The following is a 13,348-nucleotide window of genomic DNA, read 5'->3' as shown; positions in this document are numbered from 1 at the left end:
GATAATGCTGCTTATAAATGTCGGAGTGCATGTATCCCTTCAAATTAATATTTTTGTATTCTTTGGGTAAATACCTAGTAGAGCAATTGCTGGATGATAGGGTAGCTCTACTTTTAACTTTTTGAGGAACCACCATCCTGCACCAGTTTATATCCCCATTAGCAGTGCAAGAGGGTTCCACATTCCCCACCTCCTCACCAACTCCTGTTGTTTCTTGTGTTGTTGATTTTAGCCATTCTGACAGGTGTTAGGTGATGTCTCATTGGAGTTTTGATTTGTATTTCCCTGAAGATGAGTGATGTTGAGCATTTTTCCTGTGTCTTTTGGCCATATATCTTTTCTTTTAAGATTTTATTTATTTGATAGAGAGCACAAGCAGGGCGACCCACAGGCAGAGGGAGCAGGGAGCCTGATGTGGGGCTTGATCCCAGGACCCTGGGATCATGAACTGAGCTGAAGGCAAATGCTTAACTGACTGAGCCACCCAGGTGCCCCGGCCATATGTCTTCTTTGGAAAAATGTCTATTCAAGTCTTCTGCCCATTTTTTAATTGGAATATTCAGTCAGGAACAAGACAGGGATACGCCACTCTCACCACTGTTATTTAACATAGTACTGGAATTCCTAGCCACAGCAATCAGACAACAAAAAGAAATAAAAGACATCCAAATCAACAAGAAAGAAGTAAAACTTTTGCTATTTGCAGATGACATGATACTCTATAGAGAAAACCCAAAAGACTCCTTCAAAAAATTTGCTAGAACTGGTATGTGAATTCTGTAAAGTCACAGGATACAAAATCAATGTACAGAAATCGGTTGCATTTCTATATACCAATAACGAAGTGGGAGGAAGAGAAATTAAGGAATCAATCCTATTTACAACTGCACTAAAAACATAAGATACCTAGGAATAAACCTAACCAAAGAGGTGAAAGACCTGTACTCTGGAAACTATAAAACACGGATGAAAGACATTGAAGACAATGAAAAGAAATGGAAAGACATTCCTATTCATGGGTTGGAAGAAAAAATATTGTTAAAATGTCTATACTACCCAAAGCCATCTACACATTTAGTGCAATCCCTGTCAAAATACCATCGGCATTATTCACAGAGCTAGCACAAATAATCCTAAAATTTGTATGGAACAAGAAAAGACCCCAAATAGAGAAATGTTGAAAAAGAAAACCAAAGCTGGGGGCATCACAATTCCAGACTTCCAGCTCTATTACAAAGCTGTCATCATCAAGACAGTATGGCACTGGCACAAACACAGACACATAGATCAATGGAACAGAATGGAGAACCCAGAAATGGACCCTCAACTCTAGGGTCAACTAATCTTCGACAAAGCAGGAAAGAATATCCATTGGGAAAAAGACAGTCTCTTCAACAAATGGTGTTGGGAAAATTAGACAGCCACATGCAGAAGAATGAAACTGGAACACTTCCTTACACCATACACAAAAATAAATTCAAAATGGATGACAGACCTAAATGTGAGACAGGAAACCATTCAAATCCTAGAGGAGAACACAAGCAGTAACCTCTTTGACATTGGCCATAGTAACCTCTTACTAAATATGTCTCCTGAAGCAAGGGAAACAAAAGCAAAAATGAACTGTTGGGACTTCATCAAGATTAAAAGCTGCACAGTGAAGGAAACAATGAACAAAACTAAAAGGCAGCCTATGGAATGGGAGAAGATATTCGCAAATGACTTCTCTGATAAAGGATTAGTATCCAAAATATATAAAGAACTAACAAAACTCACCATCCCTCCAAAAATGGTACTAATGTTTTTTTTTAATTTAATGGATGTGGTTAATTCCATGTTTTATTTAAAATTTTTTGTTTATAATGTGAGTAGTATATTGATTTGAGACATCAAAGGCTACATTGAATTAGCAGATGATAGGGGCATTTTGTCTGCAGTTATCTAGCGTGTGATCTATTTTTTATATGGCTTGATAAAGGTGTGCAGTTTGTAAACTGGAGTAAAAATTTTGTTGATAAAACTTAATATCATTGTTAAAAGTGCAAAAGTGTCTTGGGCACCTGCGTGGCTCATTCGGTTAAGTGTCTGCCTTCAGCTCAGGTCATAATCCCAAGGTCCTGGGATCGAGTCCCGCATTGAGCAGGGAGCCTGCTCTCTCTCTCTCTCTGTCTCTCTGTCCCTCTGTGTCTCATGAATAAATAAATAAAATCTTTTTAAAAAGTGTCTTAAAGCTGCCTGTTAAGCTCTAGTAGAATTAAGTAGGTAAGTGATCATTTTTTTTAAAGAATTATTTGAGAGAGAGAGAGAGAACAAGCAGGAGGACAGGAAGAGGGAGAGGGACAAGCAGGCTCCCCGCTGAGTGGGATCCTGATGTGGGGCTTGATCCCAGGATCCCAAGATCATGACCTGAGCCAAAGGCAGATGCTTAAGTGACTGAGCCACCCAGTGCCCCATAAGTGATCAATTTTGAGAAAGGGGTAATATTATTGGATAAGATACAGCCTGATATGTGTTCAGGCAATCCTGGTATGGTTGGAGCATGATTTGAAAAATTGAATTTAAGTATGGGCTGGTTTTGTGGTGTAAGGATGTTTACCTGGTATTCAGTGCCTAAAGTGTTAGTGGTATCTCTCATACTTATTGAGATATTAACCATACCTATGATTATAATGCATAAGACTGGCCACCAAATCTTGACAGTCTTGTGGTAAGATGGGTATGTTTGCAAACAGAACAGTGTCCTCCATTATCTCTTTGATCAGTCTTTGTATACATTGACAATAATAGTATGTTAAAAGCCAACAAATATCAATTAAGTCATCTGTATATGTGACCTCCACTAGTCCTTATAAAGTTCCTAGTGCTGCTGCTAGTTCAGTTAAGAAACAATTATTAAAATAAGGATGCCTCATAGGAGTCAGCACATCTTGGTGCTCAAGCCATCATCATCTGACATGTCTTCCAAGAAGTCTGAGAGATCTTCCCAGGCTGCTTCCAACAGCGAGGTAATTTCTGGATCATCTCCCCGTGTTATTTGTGCCAAATCTAGATCGTTGTCAGGAGACTCTGGAAAGTGTGTATGGTAGGGTCTGGTATTTGGCGCTTCTCTCTCATGCCCCTAATGTGAAAAATCTTCTTATTTTAATGCTTTGTTAATTAGGCAGATATAGTAGTTAGCTAAGTTTCTGCACAATGATTGGGTCCTGTTACCACTATGGCAATTTCTGTGGTAGGAATAAATGAATTATCTGGTTAATTTAGTAAGACAAAAGATAGGAGAATATTGGTAATTATAAGGAGTATTTTTCCTAGGAACGTTGTTGGTAGGGAACTAGATGGACACTGCATATTTGTATCCTAATTGATGGTGTGATTGAATGTGCATATAGATCACTTGTGGGGTTTTTTTAGATTTTATTTATTTATTTGAGAGAGAGAGAGAGAGCAGGAAACCCAATGCAGGGCTGGATCCCAAGACCCCAGGATCATGACCTGAGCTGAAGGCAGATGCTTAACTGACTGAGCCACCCACGTGCCCCATCATCTGTTTTATAATGACAAGCAGACAGGTGGCCACTGTATGAGTGAGCAGGGGCATAAGGATTGGATACAGTATATAACAATTTTCTAACCTATAATGTGAAGAATATTGTATTTTACATGTGCCTGCTGTGCTTGTATAATATAATGCACATATGAGCATGCTGGCTATTAGCCAAAGTATAACACCATAAGTGTAGGATGATCCTAGCTGGTATATAATTCTCTTCCAATTATTCTTGAAGTATGCCCATGGGGGAAAATCCTGGATTTTTTAAAGTTTTAGCTGTCCCCTGGCCCCTGTGGTCTAATAAGTGTTTCTGTGTTCATGAGCAACAATATCTTGTCATGAGACAGAATGATCCCTTGGTTTTGTTGCTACCTTATATGGAAGTTCGGGTATGCCTACTGGTGCCTCCCTTTTTCCTATATCTGGGGCAGAAGTGTTTAACCTATGAGGTCCATCTTTTTGTAATCTGTCTCTTTGATGTAGCATAAAGCAAGCCACGGCCAGGGCCTGTTGGAAACTCCCTTGTCTTTCTGTCAATTGTAATTCTCTTTTTACTAATCCATTAAATCTATCTATAGATCCAGCAGCTGTAGGTTATAAGCTAGACGGCAATTCCATTGTAAGTCTCAGAGACCAGAACTGAGGCAGCTCTGAGATGAATTCCCTGGTCACTTTCTACTATAATTGGTGCTCCCAGGTAAGCAGCTCTTACTGTATGGGCTGAGGGGCTAGACGCAGCCAGCGCTATACTCAAACTTTATGTCTATCATAATGGTGACATACTTCTGTTGTTAACTGTGATTTAACAGTCCTATGAAATCTATTTGTATTATAAAATTAAATGTAGTGGTTTTGTATGTGGCTGTTGGTGTAGTTTGCCCGTATTTGTCTGTCATCTGTTTACATCTCTGTATGCCGTTTTAAGGTAACCATGAGATCCCTTTCTGTGAACCAGTTGTATAAGGCATATGTTCCTGTGTGATCTTTCTGTGGATGTATTACCATAATTGTGTATGGAGTTAGTTGTACTTGTTGTTTTCTCATTTATGCGATATTGGTCTCGTCTCTTTCTAGTTTTAATGGTGGTACTCTAGGTACCTCCCATTTTTCATCATTATCACCTTTTATAAAGTTTTTATTTAAATTCCGGTTAGTTAACTTACAGTATATTAGTATCAGGGGTACAATATTGTGATTCAACACCTCCATACAACACCCGGTGATCATCACAGCAAGCGCATTCCTTAATCCCCATCACCTATTTCACCCATCCCCCCACCCACCTCCCCTCTGGTAACCACCAGTTTGTTCTCTCTAGTCAAGAGTCTGTTTCATGGTTTGCCTCTCTCTTTTTTTCCCCCTTTGCTCATTTGTTTTGTTTCTTAAATTCCACATATGAGTGAAATCATATGGTATGTCTTTCTCTGACTGACTTATCTTGCTTAGCATAATACTCTCTAGTTCCATCCATGTCATTGCAAATGGCAAGATTTTGTTCTTTTTGATGGTTGATTAGTAATATTCCATTGTATATATAGACACCACCTCTTCTTTATGCATTCATCTGTTGCTAGGCTATTTCCATATTTTGGTTATTGTGGACATTGCTGCTATAAACATTGGGGTGCATGTGCCCCTTTGAGTCACTGTTTTTGTATCCTTTGGATAAATACCTAGTAGTACAATTGCTGGGTCATAAGGTAATTCTATTTTTAACTTTTTGAGGACCCTCTATACTGTTTTCCAGAGCTGCTGCACCAGTTTGCATTCCCACCAACAGTTTAAGAGTGTCCCCCTTTCTCTGCATCCTCACCAACATCTGTTGTTTCCTGAGTTGTTCGATTTAACCATTCCAGTCGGTGTGAGGTGATATCTCATTGTGTTTTTTATTTGTATTTCCATAATGTTGAATGATGTTGAGCATTTTTTCATGTGTCTGTTGGCCATTTGTATGTCTTTTTTGGAGAAATGTCTGTTCATATCTTCTGCGCATTTCTTGACTGTATTTCTTGTTTTTTGGGTGTTGGGTTTGATAAGCTCCTTATAGATTTTAAATATTAGCCCTTTATTGGATATGTCATTTGTGAATATCTTCTTCCATTCCATAGGTTGCCTTTTAGTTTTGTTAATTGTTTCCTTTGCTGTGCAAAAGCTTTTTTTCCTGATGAAGTCCCAGTAGTTCATTTTTGCTTTTGTTTCCCTTGTCTAGCAAGGAGTTGCTGTGGCCAAGGTCAAAGAGATTGGTGCCTGTGTTCTCCTCTAGGATATTGATGGATTCCTGTCTCACATTTAGGTCTTTCATCCATTTTGAGTTTATTTTTGTGTATGGTGTAAGAAAATGGTCCAGTTTCATTCTTCAGCATGTAGCTGTCAATTTCCCAACACCATTTGTTGAAAAGGCTGTCTTTCCCCCATTGGATGTTGTTTCCCGCTTTGTCAAAGATTAGCTGACCATAAGAGTTGAGGGTTCATTTCTAGGGTTCTCTATTCTGTTCCATTGATCTAGGTGTTGGTTTTTGTGCCAGTACCATAGTGTCTGGGTGATTACAACTTTGTAATTTAGCTTGAAGTCTGGAATTGTGATGCCACCAGCTTTGGTTTTCATTTTCAACATTCCTCTGGCTATTTGGGGTCCTTTCTGGTTCCATACAAATTTAGGATTGTTTGTTCTAGCTCTGTGAAAAATGCTGTTGGTGTTTTGATAAGGATTGCACTGAATGTGTAGATTGCTTTGAATAGCATATCTCCTTTAGGTTTTAATACTAGCCTTATGGAACTATTAAAACTAGATGACATCCCTGGAATGATTATGCCATCTTTTAATAATTCCATTATCTTTTCTGTTATTTCCTTATGTTCCCTTTTAATGGGTATTGTTTAGAAAATGATCCCCTCTTGGGGTCTTGAGAGTTCTGTGGGATCTATTTTCACTTGTGCTAAGCATGCATTCTTATTTTTCATTTCTTTTTAATGGCATCTCTTCTTCATATGACTTTGGAATCAGATTCATTCCTATAATGTTTTCCAGTGGCAGTGCATTCACAAAGTGTGTTTTGTGCCTTCTCCGTCATACATTAGCACTTCTGTTTCTATGGGTAGTCCTTATTTTTCCTCCCAATCCTCCAATGTTTATACTTTTTCCTTCATTGGGTCTTTTTCTCTTTAATAATGATATTTGAGATCCTGTATCTACTAAAAATGGATCTGTTACTTCTTTTCCTATTCTCAGTGCTAATTGTAGGTATGGCCCTATTCCTGCTGTTCCACCCTGGGGTTCTCTAGTTTTTTTGTAAAAAAAAAAACTTTTGGTAAAGTCCCCCTTATTCCTTTTGTCAGCGATTCTGCTCCTCTCTTGGTGTTTTATTTTTATTTTTTTAAGATTTTATTTATTTATTTGAGAGAGAGAGAGAGATCATGAGCAGGGAGGAGGGGTAGAGGGAGAAACAGACTCCCGGATGCAGGACTCCATCCCAGGACTCTGGAATCATGACCTGAGCCAAAGGCAGATGCTTAACCCACTGAGCCACCCAGGCGCCCTCTCTTGGTGGTTTAAATGAGACATTTCTTTTCTCTCCTCTTCTGTCTTGATTTCTGCATGCATTTCTGTTAATTTTCTCATTTCTTTGTTTCCTGTTCCTATGTTGATTTCTATTTCCTGTGCTTCCTTGTTGATATTTCCCTTGATTTCTTCCTGGATATCCTTGGTTATACTCTCTATTCCCCTTCTTTGATTATTTTGGTAATTCTGTGTTCCATATTTGTCAAATAGTCTGTTTGTTTTGTTCCCAGACACCTGCACATTAGTGTTAAATGTAAACCTCTGGTGTGGTCTGTCTCTCTCAATGGATGATTGCCTGTATGTTCATTTGTATGAGCAATGCCAGGAGGTGTCATTGAGGGTTTGTGTATGTTCTCACCCTATCCTCATCCGGTCGATTTGGGGGTTTCTAGGCCATAAACATTATCTTATGGGTGCCTGATAGCTCAGCCGACAATCTAAATGTATCTATTACATCTTGCATGTTGTGGCATCCTGCTAATGTATTCATAAATGAATTTTTTTAATTCCCTGGGGCTCCTAACAGCAGAGTTCTTTTGATCTCATTGGTGACAGGCACCTCAGATGGTGTTGTGAATCTTCCCTTAGTGCTGTTCTATCATTGCCAGAATAGCCAATTTCAGCAAGGTAACCAAGCCTGTTCTAGATCAGTCCAATTTAATTTATCTCCAGATTTGGTGGAATCTAGATAGGAGTTCACCCCTTTCCGTGCCAAGGCAATCCAGTCCCAAAGGGATAGAATTTTGTGACATATTTCACTGTTACTTCCATAATTGCATGGTTTAATGAGGGGTTTTCCACTAAAGAAGATACCTGATAGTGCTATAATTGCCACTACCCCAGGATTATCAGTTTCCTGGGTCCTCAGGATGGGGGTCCTGTGGTCCCAAGGGTGGTGCATCCTTTAAATTGAAATTATTCATTGATTTGGCCTTCCTTATCACTCTATTAGGTAGCTCTTTGCCCCTTTGTTGATCTGGTCTTGCTGCAAGATGGTTTTCATCAGTAAGATGGGAACCTCTTCAGTGGGCACTTTGGACCCTAAGAGTTTTATATTTTTAGGATCCTTCAGATTTATGATTACATCTCCTAGAGTCTTATTTGTGAGCTTCTTTCTGACTTCCAACTCCATGGGGTACCCTGGGTCTTCTATACACAGTAATGGTATCTGGCCTCTTGGCCCTCTCCACCATCTTTTTAAATCATTTACCTAGTGTCAGATGTGAAAGAGTCAGCATCTGGAGAGACTGACAATTTGCTGCAAAATCCTTCCTCTTTAAAGGGGTTTAATCAGTCTTGAGGCTTTGCAGGCCTTGACACTACCCACAAACTATACACAAACTACCCACTCCATCTTGCTCTCTTTAAGACCTTATTTGGGATCTGTTTTAAGGCCTTGTTTTTTGTTTTTGTTTTTGTTTTTGTTTTTGTTTTTTCCTCTGAGAGTACTCATTTGGCCTTTGGGCTAACTTCTTTTAGGAATCAGACTGTTCGTAATGGAACGGTGCTGGTGGTTGGTCTGATTCTTTCTAGGACCGGGCTGTTCCTGTTGAAACTGTGCTGTTTATGAATTTGTCTCTTTACTCTAGGGAAAAACTCTGACAAATGGCACCCAGTGTATGCCTTGAGGGCGTTTGCCCCCTTGGGACACTGGCTGGTTTTATGTTAAAAACCTATGGTCCCTCCTCCTGCACATTTATAACTAAGTGGACTGCCTTAACCAAAATAATTGAGAACTTCAATGGCCATTATGGAAAATTGCAATCACCCCAAACTTGTTTTACTCAAAATTAATTTAGAGAGCAGTGGCCTCAAAACAAACAAGCAAACCAAAAACGGAATGCGATGCCTATTTTAAATGGTACTGTGAGGCTTCCAGATGCTTTCAGAATTCCAAGTCTCCCTCTTTGCAAAATATTATTTCTAAATTAACTGAGGCAAACAATTGAAAGACCTCAAAATGACTTCTGAGGCCTCCCCCGCTACCCACCCCCCCACGGCCATCTTCTTTGTCTGTAGACAGGTGGCAACCATCTTGAGCTCAGGCCCCACCCCTGGCACCGTCTCTGCCAAACTTCTGTTTTCCACTGAATCTTTCTCCACTCCCTCCTCTTCTGAGCCCATTAAACCCTTCCTCTTTAAAGTTAAATCTTCTGTTCTCTGGAGTAAGACCAAATTGTGAGCCATAGTTAGAGCTTCATAAAGTGACTGTGGACCCCCTAAGTTTGCTGAAGAATTTGGCATAGTTATTCCAACTTACCAACATGTTTTCTCAGATTTATATCAATTAAGCCACATGCTTGTTGGTGAGAACCAGGCCAAACATTGGACGAAACTGGCCAGAAGGGAACATCCTGAAGGGGGGATTTACAGAAACAAACCCCTAACTTTTGGCAAGATGTTAGAACACTCGCTGGAAATCGCCAAGCAATTGCACTAGTTTTTTCTAAGCCTGCTGATGGAAACGAAATTCAGGTCTGCACACAAAAGCCTGATGAATCTGTCCATGACGATTACAATCAACTCCAAATTGTCTTTTAAGAGAATTCTGGTTTTCTTTAAATGTTAAATCCACCTGGATAGCATTTAACTCTATGTTTATTAGAAGGCTGAACCAGGACCGTTCTCTTTTAGTCAGAAGGACCAGGATGGAATGGGAAACTACCCACTCCAGATTTAGTTCACATGACAAACCGGTTCTCTTATATCCTTGATGAGTCACCAAAAAGAAAGCTGCTAAAATTCTCAGTTTTCAACTCAGGCAAAGCCAACCCACCTTCACCCCTAGTTTTTGCTGTTATTGCAAAGAGCCAAGGCATTGGAAAAAAGATTGTTATGAATTAAGTACTCAAGGCACTTTCTACCTTCTAGTTAGCCTTTCCAGTGGCCTCACCATTCTCAGTGATGGGAATACAGAAGCTCTTCCCAATCCTCCTTCTCAATCAGCTTGGAGAAATCACTCTCCAGATTGGGAATTAGTCTCTGTCCCTATTGATATGGAAACTACACTCTTAGGGTTGAAGCCCACTGCTATACATAGCCCCTGCCTCAAAGTATTAAAACTGTTCAAATTGTGGGGGCCTTTAATACAACTCAACAAGTTCCTGTCTCTGAACCTATTCTCTTTTGTGTAGGCTCTTTGAGAGACACAGCCCCTTTTCTCCTTAGTTACTCTATCTCCTTCATGTATTGGGCTGAGATTTCTTAGAAAAATATCATGCCAGAATTTCTTTCTCCCGGAAGGGGGAAATAATTCTAGAATTGGGCAGTAGTCATCAAAATAACCAACCAGGGGAATGAAATAATCCTTTGACAGCTTTTATTTGTTCTGTCTCTGATGGCAATATAGCTGATCGAGGAACACTGAGTATTTATTCCTGTTGAATCAGATACCATTTTCTTTATGGGAAAAATCCTTAACTGATATTGGCAGAATTTACAGTGCACCTACCATCAAGATTCAAATAGATCCCTCAAAACCTCTTCCCATAATTAATCAGTACCTTATAAATAAAGACGCTCTTCAAGGTATCAAGCCCATAATAGAAGATTACGTCTCAGACCCTCATTATCCCCTGCACTAGTCCCCATAATACCCCTATTTTACCTGTGAAATAACCCAGTGGCAGAAGATGGAAGTTTTTCCAGCACCTCTGAGCAATAAATACTGTTGTTATCCCTTGGCACCCTGTTTTTCCTAACCACTCTGTGCTACTAATATTCTCTCACTAAAAGAAAATTTTCCCTGTAATTGATCTATGTGGTGCATTTTTAGTATTCCAGTTGATAAGGATAGCCAGTATCTTTTTGCTTTCCCTTGTGAAGGATGGAAATACACCTGAACAGCCTCAGAGTTTCACAGAGAATCCTTCTTACTTTTCACAGGAGCTGATTTGGATGATAGAAAGTTTTCTGCTGGCTCTACTTTGTTATAATACACCATGATTTGCTTCTCTGGTCTCCTTCTCAAACCTCTGCACAGGAAGATAGCTTCCATCTGCTAAAACTTTTGGCCTTAAAGGGATATAAAGTTTCCAAAAAAAATTGCAATTTGCTCAACCACAGGTTTGATACTTAAGGCACCTAATCTCAGAATAAGGACATTTGGATCTAGATGCTTAACGTTGACAGATTACCTTTTGAATCCCTGTGATAATTTATAGGAAACTCCTCTAACCAATGCAGATTTTTTATGGTTTATAGATAATTCTTATTTAAAGGATAAAAATGGTAAACATTAGGCTGGGTATCTATTTTGGCTCCTTTTGAAGTCATTGAAACAGCACCTTTACATTTGGCTACTAACCTTCAGCCTGGCATGCTGAGTTATATGCCCTTACTCAAACTTGTATGTTAGCCAAGGGTAAACTGCATTTATATTAATAGTTGGTATGCCTATGGGGTAGCTCATGACTTTGGAGTATTATGAAAACAACAGGTGTCCTTAACTTCAATGGGAATACAATTAAAATGGCTCTTATCCTGTACCTCTGAAACAAATAATACATTATATATTAAAAAAAAAAAGAAGAAGATAGTAGGAAGGGAAAAATGAAGGGGGGGAATCGGAGGGGGAGACGAACCATGAGAGACTGAACTCTGAGAAACAAACTGAGGGTTCTAGAGGGGAGGGGGGTTGGGGGTGGGTTAGCCCAGTGATGGGTATTAAAGAGGGCATGTACTGAATGGAGCACTGGGTGTTATACACAAACAATGAATCATGGAACACTACATCAAAAACTAATGATGTAATGTATGGTGATTAACATAATAATAAAAAAAAATTTTAAAAAAGAAAAAGAAAATGGTTCCTATATTCAAAATTTATTATATGTCATACTTTTGTCAGCTGCTTTGGCTATTAAGTTTCCTGGACATACCAGACTCAACTCCCTGGAGGCCCAAGTAATCTAGCTCACTGATTCTTCCACCAAAATTACTACTCTCAAGGAAGTTAGTAGCCAAATCTCTGTTATGGCCCAAAGGGATATTCTCCCAAATGATAAATTTTGGAAAAATGACAAGAGATACCCAACAGTTGGCCCCATAGTGGGAAAAACAATATTGGAAACCTAGTGATTGTTAGCTTGATTAAAAAAAAGCGGGGGCTTTCTCTTGTAGACATGCCAATGCTTCTTCTGTTAGAAAAGATTATCCTTACCTGAGGAACATTTCTCAAACCTCATAGTGATCAGGGAACCCATTTGACTAGTCAGGTGCTTTGATAATTCTGTGCTCTTTGGCCGGTTTTACACTTTCCTTGTGCATATCATCCTCAACCCTCAGAGTTAGTCATACATACACTAAGTTAGGCACTAGGACTCAACTGGCAAAATTTGTAGAGACTCTCCAAATACCTTGGCTGAAAGCATTGCCATTGACCTTTTAAATCTCAGATCCATCCCCTTGGGAACTCATAGTCTCCTCCTTTGAGATAGTCACAGAACGTCCAATGAACTTGACCCCTGCCTCCTTTGACCCATCCATAGTTGATAAGAGGAGATAGAGGTGTACTTCAACAGTATAAGTGTCTAATTGTTTCAATTAAAAATAGCCATATTTGATGGGTGCCTGAGTGGCCTAGTCAGTTGAGCATCCAATTCTTGAGCTCAGCTTAAGTCTTGATCTCAGGGTTGTGAGTTCAAGCCCCACATTGGGCTCCATGGTGGATATGGAGCCTACTTAAAAAAAAAAAAATGCTTGGTGGAGCAATCTTTTCATAGTGCACTCCTAGAAGACAATGACCTTAAGTATCTTGCAACCTAGAGATTTCACCGGGGTTGGAAAAAACACTTCCAGAAAGACTCTTCAACCTCACTGGACAGGCCATTATCAGGAACTTCTTAGTGCACTCCTAGAAGACAATGACCTTAAGTGTCTTGCAACCTAGAGATTTCACTGGGGTTGGAAAAGACACTTCCAGAAAGACTCTTCAACCTCACTGGACAGGCCATTATCAGGAACTTCTAACCAACCCTTGTGCCACCAAACTCCTGGGAAGAAATTCTTGGATCCATGTGATGCATGTAAAGTCAATTATCATATGGTTTCACTTATTTGTGGAACATAAGGAATAGCATGGAGGACATTAGGAGAAGGAAGGGGAAAATGAAGGGAGGGAAATCGGAGGGAGAGATAATCCATGAGAGACTATGGACTCTGAGAAACAAACAGGGTTTTAGAGGCGAGGGGGGTGGGGGGATGGGTTAGCCCGGTGATGGGTATTAAGGAGGGCACGT

This window comes from Zalophus californianus, chromosome 4, assembly GCF_009762305.2.
Source record: "Zalophus californianus isolate mZalCal1 chromosome 4, mZalCal1.pri.v2, whole genome shotgun sequence".
NCBI lineage: Eukaryota > Metazoa > Chordata > Mammalia > Carnivora > Otariidae > Zalophus > Zalophus californianus.
This window is presented reverse-complemented; position numbering follows the sequence as displayed.